Source organism: Mya arenaria, chromosome 5 (assembly GCF_026914265.1).
Source record: "Mya arenaria isolate MELC-2E11 chromosome 5, ASM2691426v1".
Taxonomy (NCBI): Eukaryota; Metazoa; Mollusca; class Bivalvia; order Myida; family Myidae; genus Mya; species Mya arenaria.
In genome coordinates this window covers 14,226,323-14,241,667 of record NC_069126.1, presented here as the reverse complement: position 1 = coordinate 14,241,667, position 15,345 = coordinate 14,226,323, and the positions used below count along the sequence as shown (strand labels likewise).

The following is a 15,345-nucleotide window of genomic DNA, read 5'->3' as shown; positions in this document are numbered from 1 at the left end:
GTCAAAGAAAAGGTACAAGCATTTATGGAAAATATTGTTTTAATTTTATATAGAAAATGTGTTTAAAAAAATGCAAACACTTATTTTAACTTGTTTTCTTTAAAGAGGTTAGTTATTCATAAGAGATGTTTAGCATTCTTTAATATCAATGTGCTTGTTGCAACTAAAGCACTAGTAAAAATAGATGAAAATATAAAATGTCTCACAAATGGGGTGAAATCATTTCTAAAAAGATGCAGATTATTATAATACTAAATTCATGTTAAAACGTTTTTAATGTTACATTTAATGTGTATAGTTTTTTTTCTATAATTTCGTATATTTTAAAGTTCATGTAAGACTTCACCGAAATATTAAATATGTACGAAAAACAATATAAATTTCTATTCTCCTTTCTAACGCCTTTCATGGAATGCTATTTTTGGAAAATTCGGTTACTGTGCTAAGTCAGAGTGTGATTTTTTAACCTTAAAGAACAAATATGAACGTCTTCAATTACTTTTGAAGCTCATATCAGACTTCTTCACGACGACGTTATGTACTAACAACTGAAGGATTACTATACTTCTTTGTAACGGATTTCATGGAATGCTATTTTTAGATTATGCGGTTACTTTGCTAGATATTAAATGATAAAATAGAATATTTAAATGCAATACAATCTCCTACAAGTGCATATCATTTGAAAAGTATGCAAATGAGAAAAATGTCGGAAAAACTGTCTTATAGATAATAATGAGTTAGTAATAAAATAATAGAATGACTTACGAACACATTTCAATATACAATACGTTAACAGCTACCGCACTCCATTCAGTATGTCTTGTACATTTTAAGCCCATCATTTTACAGGCGACTCTTTCTTACTATTTGGTCTCATCTGAGGCTTGTATACAAGTAGAATAAAGTACGAACACATTTCAATATACTAAACGTTAATAGCTACCGCACTTCCATTCAGTATAGCTTGTACATTTGTGTGTATATTTGCACCCATGGGCCATTTCACTTCAGGAGCAAAGAATTGTTTAGGAATAATCCTTATGTAGATTTTCTCACATCCTACTAATCACTATATACTAAGACAATCATCGACCACAAGGACAAGACATGTTATATTAGATAAACTGAAACAATACCAAACTATTGTTAATAGTTTAAACATTTTCAGATGAAGAAGATTTGATTTTACAGAATATCATTTCATGATAAGGCTTTTAATCTGAAAAAGGGTTTCTAAACAAGAAACCAGAACACATTTAATAAAGCAGTCTGTTGTTAGGGAAACACTAACCCTTCTGCTCAATTTTGAAAACAAAGCTCTGAAAAATGTGAGCGTTTGTGCTTTTTATATTTTTTAATGATATTCATATTTAATATATTGTTTGGAAAAATACTTATTTGATAACAAATGTTTTACTCCATGTTTTATAAAAGTAAATGCGAACTCTAAAACAATGCGCAAAGTATTACGATCTCATAAACTGAAAATAAGATTAATTATTCTGATTTATGATTGCAGTAAAACTCGACATTTATTGTTATATTTTGTTGTTCGAAAACATGGTTACACATTATTGTTGTTTTTGAAAACCTTTGCAAAGTGCAATGTGTTTCTTAAATCATGTCTAAGGGCGTGTATATGGCATCTCGTGATATTTTTGCAGTACTATATATAACTTGTGAAACTTCTTTTGTTAACCGGCCTACGATATTTGACCTATTTAATCTTAACATTTCATGGTATTGGGCGGCGATTTACAATTATGCTAACCCTGTTGTCTTTTACAGATTAACTTTACTTTATATTGCATCATTTTCACCTTTGTGTTTATCTACATGTCTTGTAATTTCATATTTCAATTAGTTGTTTGAAAAAGGATAGAAGCTCCGCGCAAAGCGCTTGACCGAAACTACTTCGAGGTCCAGAGGTTAATAAAAGTGATCACATCTTTCAAACGCCGGTATGGTGCAACAAAAATACTGTTTAAAGTTAGTGGGAACTAGAAAAGCTTGTCTTTCTGTAGTTTGAAAAAAACACGTTCAAACAAATTCAATTAGAAATTGACATTTTGTTTCAAACGTTTTAGATGTAATAAACGCTTTTTTGGAATTGAAACAATATGCTTTTGCTTAAATCAAGATGGCTTGAACATGATTTCAAGCGTCTGTTTTAATTTTCGCATTAAAATACAACACAAATGGCCTGGTATATGTTAGTACAACGTATGTCAGTTTTTTAATGATGGCAACTAAATCTTTTGCAAGCCAAAAAATACATGTACATGTATTTCCAATTCATATCATTTTTTCTAGTTTTTCTTAAATACATACGTCACTGACGTTACAGGGAATGCATGGAAAGGGCTTCAACACATATTGTTTTTACTTGTTACCCAAACCATTTGGTCATCTGGTGTGATTTGTTTGTATTTTAGGTTTATTTGTATGTCCTGATGTTTACAAAAAGAAAAATGTTGAAACTTGATTAAATTGTATCTAAATAATTGTATCCGATATCATGCTAAAAACAAATAACCATTTAGAGAAAATGTTTAGTAAATTATCAAATGATGCAACATAACATGTTTAAGATTTCATCATGAAAGATGTCATGAAGATGATAGGGGACAAAGAAAATCGTTTACCCTATGAAACTAGTATACATGGGTTAATAATATCGCTGCTTAAGTATTTATTTGAGATGCTAGGTCAAGAGCGTTCTTTCATGATACCAAAACGTGATCTTCATCTGTGTCAAGGACAAACGTCGCATGTTTGCACTCTTGTCGTTCCTAGAAGAACAAGAAAAAAAGATTCTGTTTTCTAAAAATCAGACAAGAAAAACTATCAATTTACTTAAGATGATGTAAACATCCTGTGTATCGTCTTACATAATGGGATAATTGCTCAACGCGGCATGCAAACTTTTATATTATATAAGCGTATATATTAAAATGCAAGAATGTATTCATCACTGACATGCAGATGATATCATAGCAAGAAAATTAAGCCTTACCTAAATTTGGTAAAGTTTCGTTGAAAAGTTCAAGCATCATTTTCCGCAAGACATTTGATGTCCAGGTAGTTTTGCACTTTGTCTTTGTATTCCGATTTACACTTTTTACATTTCCATCTATCAGAGTCCCCCAGGGGTCTACTTGCTCGTCCTCTGAGGAGTCACCCGTGTCTTCTTCTTTGCCCTATTCATTCTTATTAAAAGCATTCGTAACATCCTCGCCGCTCGAAGCATTTGATTTCATTTCAACGTGGTGCGCCTTTCTCTTAGGTCATAGCATATTATCTAGCCTATTAAACGTTTTATTGTTGTTTTAGCATTCGAACATATTGATATCTATGTGGAAAAAGAGTCTTTGGAGTTTGGAGGCTACAATCATATCCGGTGTAGCTTATTCCTTTTTTCAATGCAAACGTTTCGATATATCCCGTAAAAAATAACGGTGCGTATGACATAGTCATTCTTTTCTGTTACGTGACATACATAAGCATTTACAATATTACAGATGCGGATCATGTGATGCGCAATAGAAAAGTGACAAAAAACATTGCAAGACCAATGGTTCAATCATCGATCATCCTGACCCGTTTATCTAACCTATCCTATTCCACCGGGGGCCCCTGACCCCCTCCTCGATCTTCCTCTATGGTCACCTGTCCCCTTCCCCTAATCTCTCCAATCCCAACGGGGCCCTAGGATATCCTGTTCCCTTCTACTTACCTCGAAAATGGCTTCGAAGGCATCCTGAACAAATGTTAACATGTCCATACGTGATTCAAATAAATACAATCCTATTTCATGTGTCTAATTATATCAATTTAAATGTAAACAGTTTCGGGGCGCAGCTTGCGACATGTGTCCCCTCTCCATTCACCGAAAAATATATGGTATACATGCGGTCAGAGTGGTAGTGGTCCTATCCAAAACATGCAACTGTTATTGATAATTGTTATCAAATGCCACATACAAAGCTGAGTTCACATTAGGGGTGGAATTTTGTAGCAGTTGATAAATTCTGGACTCCTCGAGAGACACACATTTTTATTACACGTCACCAAAATCGATGGCATTTGGTTCAATTATTGTAAATATTTGAATACTTGCGAATATCTGCAAGATGAAGTAAAACATTATAGTGTGTCATTTATTCGCATTTATTTAAGTTGTTTTTCCCCGCCAAAACAGTCCTCTAAAAATAACGTCAATTGAACGTAGGTAAACAAACTCATTCAGCCAGTTAACGTTTTTCGTATGCCAAAACCGCAATTGACATTGTACTGTTGTGATTCGATTTCCGGCGTTTTTTTATTATTTGCAGTATCACATACAGGTGAGATACCTAGATTAGTTTTCGTTTTAACTCTTGTCTTCATTTAACACTTTCAAGCTAGGTGACTTCGCATATCAATGTTTATCTGAATTTGACAACAAAGGGGAGAGAAATTCAAAGTCTGGTTTAGTTTTACGATCGCAAGAGTCGTTATCTTAATTCTAAAAATACACATAAGGTATTTAAAGCATGACAGAGTTTGGAATATCATTTTAAAAATATGACCGTTAAAAATATGTGTGTATTCATAATTTAAGATAGATATTATAGAACGATTAAAAATGTTTTCAACTTATATAATAATTGTTTCGAATATTAATACAAATATTCTCACATATTAAGATTTCGCTTGAGTAAGACAAGGCTCATAAGCTCTGTCAATAAATGTTAAATAGAGACCTCCAATATCGTTTATGTTTGGCGATTTTTTAAACCTATTAAGTTCATATCATGCCTAACGTTCAGACCCTTGCTACGAGCCGTGCGGATTGCGTGACCGTGCAGTGCGGATTGTGTCTCCAAGCCTTGCGCCACTACACCTCGTTCTTCTCGCTGTGCCAGCGGACCGATAATATCAGGAGGTTTGTACCTCATTTAAACTTTGTTAAATGGGCACCGTCACTTCTCGCATATTTCCACATGTGTATGAATATCTTTAATCAAAAAGTTAATACATAATAAATACATATTTTTCATTATTTTTATATACCGCCGACAACCTTAATAAATATGATTTACTTGTCTTTCTTTGTTTTTATAGCAATTGTTTATAATCATACATGGAACTCTTTTGATAATTACTTTGGCGCTATTTTGATTCTCGTAGTTTCAATTTTCATGTGAATATATTCTTCACGGAATCGGCCGAATTCGCGATGACGAAAACTACCGAACGCAGTTTCGTCACGCTCTGGTGAAATTTTGGTGTCCGGCATTCACGCGCTCAATATGGTTTATGAACCGAAAAACTGGTTGCATCACTTTTACGTCTTTTTTTTTCAGGCTCATAGTTGTTGCACTTTTGAAAGAAAGTATTGCTAAGTGTATACGTTAGAGCCCATTTTAGCTAATAACATATTTTCCATCGCTTTGGTTTATTCAATTATAAGAACATGTAGTTCGTTTTGAATATCATTATTCTTTAACACAGCAATTCGAAACCTGTTTTTGGTAAAAAATTGAAACTTAGAGTACACATTTCTTATGGTATGCTTTGCACCTATATACAAATATAATCATAACATCTGCTTCACATTTATTGTTTATGTATAGGTTAAGATTCGAATTTATTTATAATTATTCTTAAAGGCAAGTAATGTGACATTGTGTTTATCTAATGAAACAGTGTATACGATATATCTCTGATCATATTCCAATGCCTTCTTCCACATGAATCTGCTTTATTCATACTATTCGTTCATTTCAAACAAAATGGCGGCATCCGATAAACATTTTTTGCAATTTTCAAACTGAAATAAAATGTTGTTTTCTCACTAAAATGAAAACTGAACTTCGAATATATCTTTAAAAGGCAAAAGTTCTCTTACAAACGCCTGTTATGAATTGTGTGTCACGATGATAAAAAAAAACACAAGTTGCAGCTTGTCCAAGCTTTTAACTGTTTTTTAGAAGTTCTGCTTAGATGACTTTAAACTGTTTCAAGTCATGATACTCATAACTAGAATAAGACTTCATGACGTCAATGATGAGGAAGATAGCAATAACACCAAGTAAATGTGTTTCATTGTTTGATCTGAAATGATATTTAAAAGTCATTCTTTAACAAATACTTGCACAAAGAACTGGTCCGGACATACCAAAGCAATAATAACGGTTTATTTGATATCTGTATTTTATTTTGGATGAATCCACCAGCTTTCTGACCTTAAAAGTATTCTGAAGATGCAATTGGTATTGTTCATTTTGGTAAGCATGTGCCCTTTCATTTACAATATATTGAACATAAAATCAAATCAAGAAATTGAATTGTTTACAGGCTCCTGAAATATGTTATGCTGACTTTGTACGATTATGCTTACTAGTTTTATTTTAAACGTCCAAAATCAATAATAATTCATGTTTTGATACGGTTGCGATATTGTTAAAGTGATTCTCGTATTTTTCCTAAAATAATCATACTGGTAAAATTCGGTTGATCCACTTCTGTGTCTACTCTAAACAATTGTAAGTAAATAGTTTATTTATTGTAAAATAGAGATTAAGGTTAAGAATATGTTGAAATGGGTTAGATGCCATTGCATGGATTAATAAAATGACAAAATTGTATGTTTTTTTTCGCCCGCTCGCTCCATTATCTTGGCAAAATCCGTGGAACAAAAGAATGAATGTGACCTACTTTATACTAAGTTAATTCATCCGCACTATTTTCTGTAGCCCTTTTGTTTGTTAATGGACAATAGTATGTAAACTGTCAGTCGTGGCACAGTTGATTTATTTTATGTAACTAAAATGGGAGATAGTGGATTTACAAATGAATTCACTGTCCATTGACTTTTGCTTTGAATTGTACTTTACCACGTGATGTTACTGCAAATCAACTATTTCGCATTACTCAACACAAGCTACTCAAATAAGGTCATCCCAAACTACAACATTGACGGTTTACTTATTGTGACAACACTTAAACAGTTACTGAGCAGCAACCACTCCTGTGTTCTTTGGCGGTTCCCACAATCGTGCAAATTAGTAGCACCCATTGCTGTTTTCTCTCGCCTTAATACAACGGTGCACGTGAGCAGCAACAATTGCTATATATTTTTGCGGGTCACATCACGGTCCGCCCAAAGGAGTATCAGCTACTACTGTATTCTCTGTCGGGTCGCACAATGGTGCACATAAGCAGCAAACAATGCTGTGGTTTCTGCCGTGTCACACATCTAGGCAAATAAGCAGCAACCACTACTGTGTTCTCTGGCGGATCAAACAATGTTGCAAACGAAACTTATTTGTGTTTTCTAATAGAGTTCCCATATACGTGTCATTAACTAGTACCAGAAATTCACATCATGCGCAAACAAAAATCATGTTCGACTGAAGGTCACGCATAAAGGTGTATTAAGCTGACAATTAGGCTGTATTTCTCTTGAAACTCACACGCCAACGTGATAATATTAAATTAAGTTTATACTTCTTTCTGTCCAAATACAAATTTAATACATGTCAAATGGGCCGTAACTACTGATGTTAACACGTATCTTCAGTTTCACTAGTTCACAATAGTTGCAATGTTGAGCGATATTGATCACCTATGGATCAGCCATTTATCCTTTTTTGCATGTACCTTCGATCAGGCTATTTGTAGGTGGATATGGCAAATGAAGAAATCATAGACATGCATTTTCGATATGTATAGGGACTGAATAATGTTAATAGGTATGTACTGTACATTTGTTTCCTAATGCATTTTCGATTTGTTTGGAACTTAAAAAGGTATTTGTTTCCTAACGTATTACAGTGTTCGATTTATCTACTTTTCTTGTCCAACTATCTCCCAAGATACATGTGCAATGCTAACCAATAGCCATCGCTTCGAATAGGTGAGTCCGGAGGTCAACTGAATGGTGCTTTTTGCTTTTCTTGCTTGGGTCGTAGTTCAGGCCATTTTCAGATGAAGATGTCAAATCAAGATAAGCATCTTTTATGCATTTTCGACACGTATGTTACGTTCTCATGTTAACAACTATGTTTCCAATTTCTACTTTCAGGTCACATCAAGGTCCTGTACATGGGTTTGGTAGGAAACATTGTACGCTTCATCTACATTTCGTGTCTCACGAGTCCCTGGATGGTGCTGCCGTTTGAGCTCGTGCAAGGTTAGCTGCGTTGACATAACAATTGTTGACAACTTAGATATACGTTTTTAAATCGACATGGTTGGTCACATATGGTTTTTGAAAAAAGATATACCGAACACATTTGAAGTTAAACTACCGCCAAACATTCAAATGCAAATATATTTATATTAATGTGTATTGTAATCCTGTCGTTTTTTGGAACAACTGTTGAAATGATATACTATGAGTATTTGGTTAAAGAAACTTAAGAAAAGCAACAGCGAATTTTAGAACATATTTGGCAGTACGTTTGTAATAAGAATAACGAAAACTTTAGGACATGTTAACTGGAAGTATTTGCCGTATCCTCACCAAGATACATTAAAACTAATTTACATAGGAAATCAACAATGTTGTATTCGTTTCATGCTTACCAGTATAACTAGAATAATAGGTTCCCTTATGGTAAATTGAAATTGGCACGCTTCTATGTATTTTTTTTTTATTTTAAGCTGAAAAGTTTACTTTTATATCACATATTGATTTTAAAATATTTCGACGTCGAATACTTTACTGAAGAGGTTCTGCTTGGACAGTCGAAAACAAACAATACAACAGCACGTTGTAAACTAAACTAGGTACTTCAGATAAACGTGTTAGGTTATACTTAATGTGTGATATACAACACGTTTTTCTCTGCAGGTCTTACACACGCCTCAGTGTGGGCAACGACTTGTTCCTACGTGATGCAGGCCATTCCATTGACGTTACGTTCTTCGGCCCAGGGGATCCTACAGGGCCTTCACCACGGGCTTGGGAGGGGATGCGGGGCTGTCTTTGGCGGCATGCTCGTATACAGCTATGGTATTTATTATTTTTTCATTGCTTTGTCGCAAACCGGTTGAAACCCCGAGTGAGCTCTGACATATTTTCCATCGACCTTACCATTGCGGTTTACGAAATATTCACTAATGACGATATGTTAATACCAGATGGCTTTCATCTATTTATTGTCCAACCAAAAAACTTGAAAAAAGAGATAATTCATACATTGACCTCAGCTGTTTTCACCTTTGATCGCTCTTAAGATGTCAACGTATTACGAATTATTACCAAAATGTAATAGACATTTAATTCAAATGCAAATATATTAGTGCCCCTCTTCCCCACGTGTTTCAAAGAAACGATTACCATTCGAATTAAACGCCCAATTCCCTTATACTCCCACACATTTTTCTACTCCCACACATTTTGTCACATGGTTATTTAAATGTTAATGTTTATCAGACTCCTCAACTAACCCTTTGTTTGCATTATATGTTTCAGCATGGGAAAATATCAGTTCTGGTGAAGCCAAATTGAATTGACAAGCTGGAACTTCATTTTTCCTGATTATTTCTAAACTTTAATTTTATTGCATTTCTTTCTTAATTTACAACATTTAAATTCAAGCTCCTCAATGTCAAGATGTGAACGCGAATAATTCTACACAAAATTGCGAAACAGATTACCATTTCGTCAGTGGCCTTTAGCATTTATGTTTAGGCATGACAGTATTGATATTCACTCTATTGAGCTGAACAATTTGTTAGGAAACTTAATACAGATCTTTTCCTTGGCAGCATTTTCCAAGTAAAAATCCATACAACACTGATAAAAACATAGCTAAATAAACCACACCAAAACAAACTTAAAAATGTTTTCATGACTAAAATATCACTAGTAATGCCAGTGTTAAATAGTTAAATATGGTTGTTATTTTAAAGGGAAAAAATGATACGTTTACCAAGAATATATCAGTTTGGATGAATTCATAAAAAACATAAGTGCGAGTGTCTATAAAATCATACTTTGGAAAGTTAAAAGAAATTGTGTTTAGTGCTACCTAGTATGTATTTAGTAAAACGTTAAATTCCCATGACAGTTTCTTTTTTTCTACGAATTGCGATGACTTTATAACTTGTCATAGGAAGATCGTTGATTTATCACGACACTAGCGTTTTTATTTAAACCTAGTGACACGGGCGCGTCAAACAGTTTTACAAAACACGGTCGTAATGTCATAAACTCCGAAGAGGCTGTAAATTCGAAAAGAATAAAAATATCACTGAAAGTTTGTATTTTACTGAAATAAGCAACTTAAGCCTGTTAAGCTTAAGATGGTTCGAGAAATTGGTTAACGACGGAGTTGACGCCACGGTCATCACTCATTCAAACGATTAAACGGTAATTTTATATGAAGCACAATAAACAGTAAGATGTGAAGCAGTGTCCTCGTTACTTCCATATTGTCGAAACAAAAAGTTCTTGCGTGGATTTTGAGCTGTATAAAACTGACGCCGTTCAGAAACTGATATCCTTGCCACCGTGTCTAGACGAGTATCGGCGAGCTTTTAAAAAAATCGCTTAGCACGTAGGGATTTCGCGATACGTAGCACCAAATCGGACTTCGCCATTTCGGGAACTGGCTTCGATATTTTTAGTGTTTTAAAGTCTCCCCCTTTACTGTTCTCGAACACATCTCGTAATCAACTCGTTCATTGTAGTAGACATTCTCTGAATTTTGAGCCGGTTTTCTTATGTTATGTGCCTGTTCACACCATCAATAAAGCATTGCCAAATCATGGGCGACAAAATAAGAGGCGTTGGGGTAACGTACAACTTACTGCGACTAAGTATGCCGAGAAATTGCTAACCAAAACTCGATTATTCTTTTTCATTTCGTACAAAAACCTTACATTTCCACTAGCTGGTTTCGGTAGTATTATCGTTTGCATACATGTCGAAGACTGTCGTAAAAGTCTCGTATATATGGCCCTAAACAGTTGAAAGATGCCGTTACGTAGAACATTCATACATACATTTTAAACAAACTTTGCGCCGACAATAATAATTATTGTCACCCAGGGTGATTTTTGTAAGGTTTATATTGCCGTTTATTTCGTGTGAAATGTCGTGACAGTGTGACTGGGGCATAACAAATCAAGCATTTTTTTCTATCCAAACTCTAGATGTTTTTCATGTTAATGTTTACCAATTTTTATTATGTCTGCCCAATAAAATTCTTCGACTTGCAGGCAGTGAAATAACTTTCCGCGCCTATGGAATCACGTGTATATTCGTCCTGATTGCTTTCATCGGGGTCGGTGTGTATCTCCGTCGTCAAGGCGTCTCCATGGAAAGTCACATTCCCCACGAGACTCTCGAGGACCAGGCGATGACCTTTAACCCGCATGGCGTGCCTTCCGGTATGGCACGTGACCTCTCCAGCAACAAGCTTAAACAGCTAGACGGTAAATTGGAAGGAGTTTTTTTTATATTATTCGTTTGAAAAATATAAAAATACTTCTTTAGCAATTGTAAAGATGCACTTACAGTGATGAAACTGCTATTGGTTTGACGAACTGCCCTAATTAAACTATTAGGTTCCGATTGGAATAGTTTGTGTTCTTCTGAAGGATCTCGATTTCAAAATATATTTTGGTGCAATGAAATATATTTTTTCCTATTATAACCAATATTATCATGAATTAAGTTGATATTATCTTAAAATGTTTTTTTTTTATTTCAGCACAGCCAGTAAAAAGCTATGGGTCAACCCTCGGATCCGATTTGAAAAGCGATGAAGGTAAGCTGTTAAATATACATTATTCATGGGATAGAAAGTGTTCCTTTTATGGAATGAAGTATTAACATTACTGTAGTTGCCAGACACATTAAAGTAGGATTTTGCCATATATACCGATATTTATGATTAGCTATATGATATATACGTTATTTGTAATAGTTATTATGTCTCATATGCGTTATATATAATTCCCAGGCACTCAGCCTGCAGAACAGCCGGTGGAGGACTTTAATCCTCGTGCTGATTATGGCTACGAGTATAACGCCAAGGTGGAAAAGGTGAAGGCAATCGATCCTCGCCATGCCGATACACGCGCCGAGGACTCCATTAACCATAAACGAGGACGAACGGAGAAACAAGTAGATGACACCGACGGATTTGGTCGTCATCACAAGAAACGTGATGATAGCCAACCGCTGACGTCAGACCGTGACGTCACAGATAACCAACCCGAAGTGAAATCCGAGATTGGGCCACATCACGCGAGAACGCATGAAGCTCCACGACGTCACAGTCTTGAACACTCGGAACCGCGAACGGAGCGTCGGGAGCGACGGAGGCGCCAAAGTGGGGATATAGAGGGTCTGCGAGAACGAGAGGATTACTAGGGTCAAAGGTACCGACAGTTTTGGGTGTATGCTTTACCGAATACAACTTATAATGATGAGCTATTGGTATTTGCCAATTATACATCGCTAAACATAAGGATACCGGGTACACGTATTATTTGAGATAGGGTCAATTATCTATTGGTACTTTCCGTAAACATAAGACATATAATTGCAAGTGTAAAAAGTTTTAAGACCGTGCCTTTTATGTTTCGCTTTTTGCAAAATACACTGCGATTTTCGGTAAGAAAATCATACTTTATAAGCCATTTATAAAGTGGTTCATATTTGCGAGACATACTATTATTATAATTTTCATCATTGTATGTTTGCCTTGGAGGTTGGAGATATCGCAACTTAAATTAGTTTAGTGTAACCGCACATTGTAAAATGCAACATAACCTCTGTCATAAATTAGCCTCGTTTTGGATGCGCAGCAGCGAAAACTTTTCAGAGAAGTTTTACAAATTTATTTTATCAACCGCGAACCACCCCTCCACCCTCCATACTTTTTATATAGTTCGCTTACCATACATTTTATTTAGGGTCTATTGCCGTCCAACTTTGTGGTCGTTTTTAAACTTTACAAACCTTTTTCTAGTTTGAAACTTAAAAAATACATCCGTCTGGCATAATCTATATCTGCCAGACATTTTCAACAATGAACCGTTTATAACATGTAATGTATTTTCATATTTTTACAGATTACATGTAGCGACATAGTAATGCTAATTTCCGCTTTACTTTGTTTATATTGACAATTTAAACATAGCATTTATGAATTGGACGCTTTACTACATGATCGGCATGTTATCGTTCGAGATTCCGTTAACATTGCCACTTTTTGAAATATTTTCTTCTCAAGGACATAGATCTTAAATCCATTCCATTACATGCGTTAAATATGGCTTCAAGTTTGTTAACTCGAAGCCTTATTTTACTCAAGTATTTGAACGGATTTCGGATATCGTTTTAAGTTCTCTGTCCTTAAGACGTGATATTACTTTATTTATCGGTACATTAGTAAAACCTGAACAGGGATTGACATTATGCAGTCGTAGTCAAATGCACTGCCACTTGAACAAACCTTTAAAGATGCACTATTGCTCACAAATAAGATTTACCACAATTAATACAATTGTTTAGATATACCAGAAAACATGAATAAATGTCGAAAACAATGGTTGTTATGAAGGATTCCGAGTTTAATTTGAAAGAAAGGTGCAGAAAACACGGTATTTCTACCTTATGCGACGATAGTAGATCACTATAAATATTTTAACATTGACCAATCATTTAATATTTTTGGGTTTTGTGCTATCAAATACTCGGTTACAATCTTGTTATCAGTAATCAATATTTTCCATAAATGCATTTTTAGTAAGTAGTTAAAGATTTATCACTCAAAATTTATGTTTGTTTTTATACATGTGTATTTATTGAGTTTGAATAAGAGTGTCACTTTAAGTAAAGCAGTTTCAAAATGAGGTCTGATGCTTTGCTTGCAGAGAATCGCGTCGCTATGGAGACGAGCATCGTGACACCGGGCACCACGAGTCCCGTGGCCACCATGGTGGGAAGCGTCACAGCAGACAGAGGCAATCCATGGAGTCTCAACCATTTGAAGATGTGCGTATTTATTTAGCGACTTTACTTTTGTAAATTGCGAAAGGAATATATCCGAAGTATATTTTCTGAACGAATGTGTCTGCAGATGAAACATGATAAAATGTTTTAATCTCATTATAAAAAGTAAAACATATCTAAGAACACACACGGTCGTATTCATTTCTGCTGAGGCAACATCTATGCGATACCAAATGGTGCCATTGGATACATAGTGTATTATTAAAGTATTCCATTTTACGTTTAAACGTGTCTTTTAAATGATTTAACAAGTGAGTCATATATTTAAAAAGTTTTAAGTACTTTTTTAATTTGGGAGGTTTTATTCGAATAGCGCCACGTGAAATCCTAAGATGCAAACATCGACCCAATTGAAATATTACCTATCTACCTCACGAACAAAATAATACTGTAACAGAACTATAACCCTGTTTTTTTCTATCCTATAGTTACATTGTTACATGATATTAAAATTGTGTGTCTCAAACACGTTTTTTCCTTTTAGTTTGACCCTAATCCAAGGGAGAAGATTGTGTTCGAACAACTGCCGGACATCACGTCACGTCCACAACGTCGACGTTATTCACGCGACGAGGAGTATGACAATCGCCAAAATGACCCGTATGGACAATATTAACGATAGAGAAATTAGGAATGTTGTAATTAAATGAGTATTACACATGCTTCGTAGAACTGTACTAAACGCATAGTATGTTCTGTCGGATTACGCACTATGAATGTTCCATACAATCCTGATCGCCACTTTACCCTTTAAAATGTTTTAGCATAGTCCAGGGGCCGTATTCAATAAGCAACTTAGATTGAACTTAAATTTAAGATTAGAAACTAAGTGCTTTGATTGGTCTGTATATTAAGCTGACCAATGGACGGAATGGAATCACTGGCATGTCTAAGGATAGGGATAAGATAAATATTGAATACTGGCCCAGCAAACTTGCCGCGAGGGTGATTTTGTCCCCGTTGTTAATAAATTTGATTCACGACAATAGTAGTTTACACAACTTGATTTCCTCTCAAACAACATGGCACCAGGGGCTCTATTCAATAAGCAACTTGGATTGAACTTACAATCAAGATTAGAAACTTAAGTGTTTTGATTGGCCTGTATATTTAGCTGACCAATAAGGTGAATGGAATCACTGAGGAATGACTAATTATAAGGATAAGATCAATACTGAATACTGGCCCGGCAAACTTGCCGCGAGGTTGGTTTTGGCCCTGATGTTTATGAATTTGATTCACAACAATAATAGTCAACACAACTTGATTTACCTCTCAAAAAACATGTTTAAATTTATAAACATGACGCGAACGTCAAA

At 34.9% G+C, this 15,345-nt stretch overlaps 1 pseudogene; it reads left to right on the top strand.

Annotated features, from left to right (window-relative positions):
• Positions 1-8,064: 8,064 nt before the first annotated feature.
• On the top strand, positions 8,065-14,642 carry LOC128235466 (uncharacterized; annotated as a pseudogene).
• Positions 14,643-15,345: the final 703 nt, after the last annotated feature.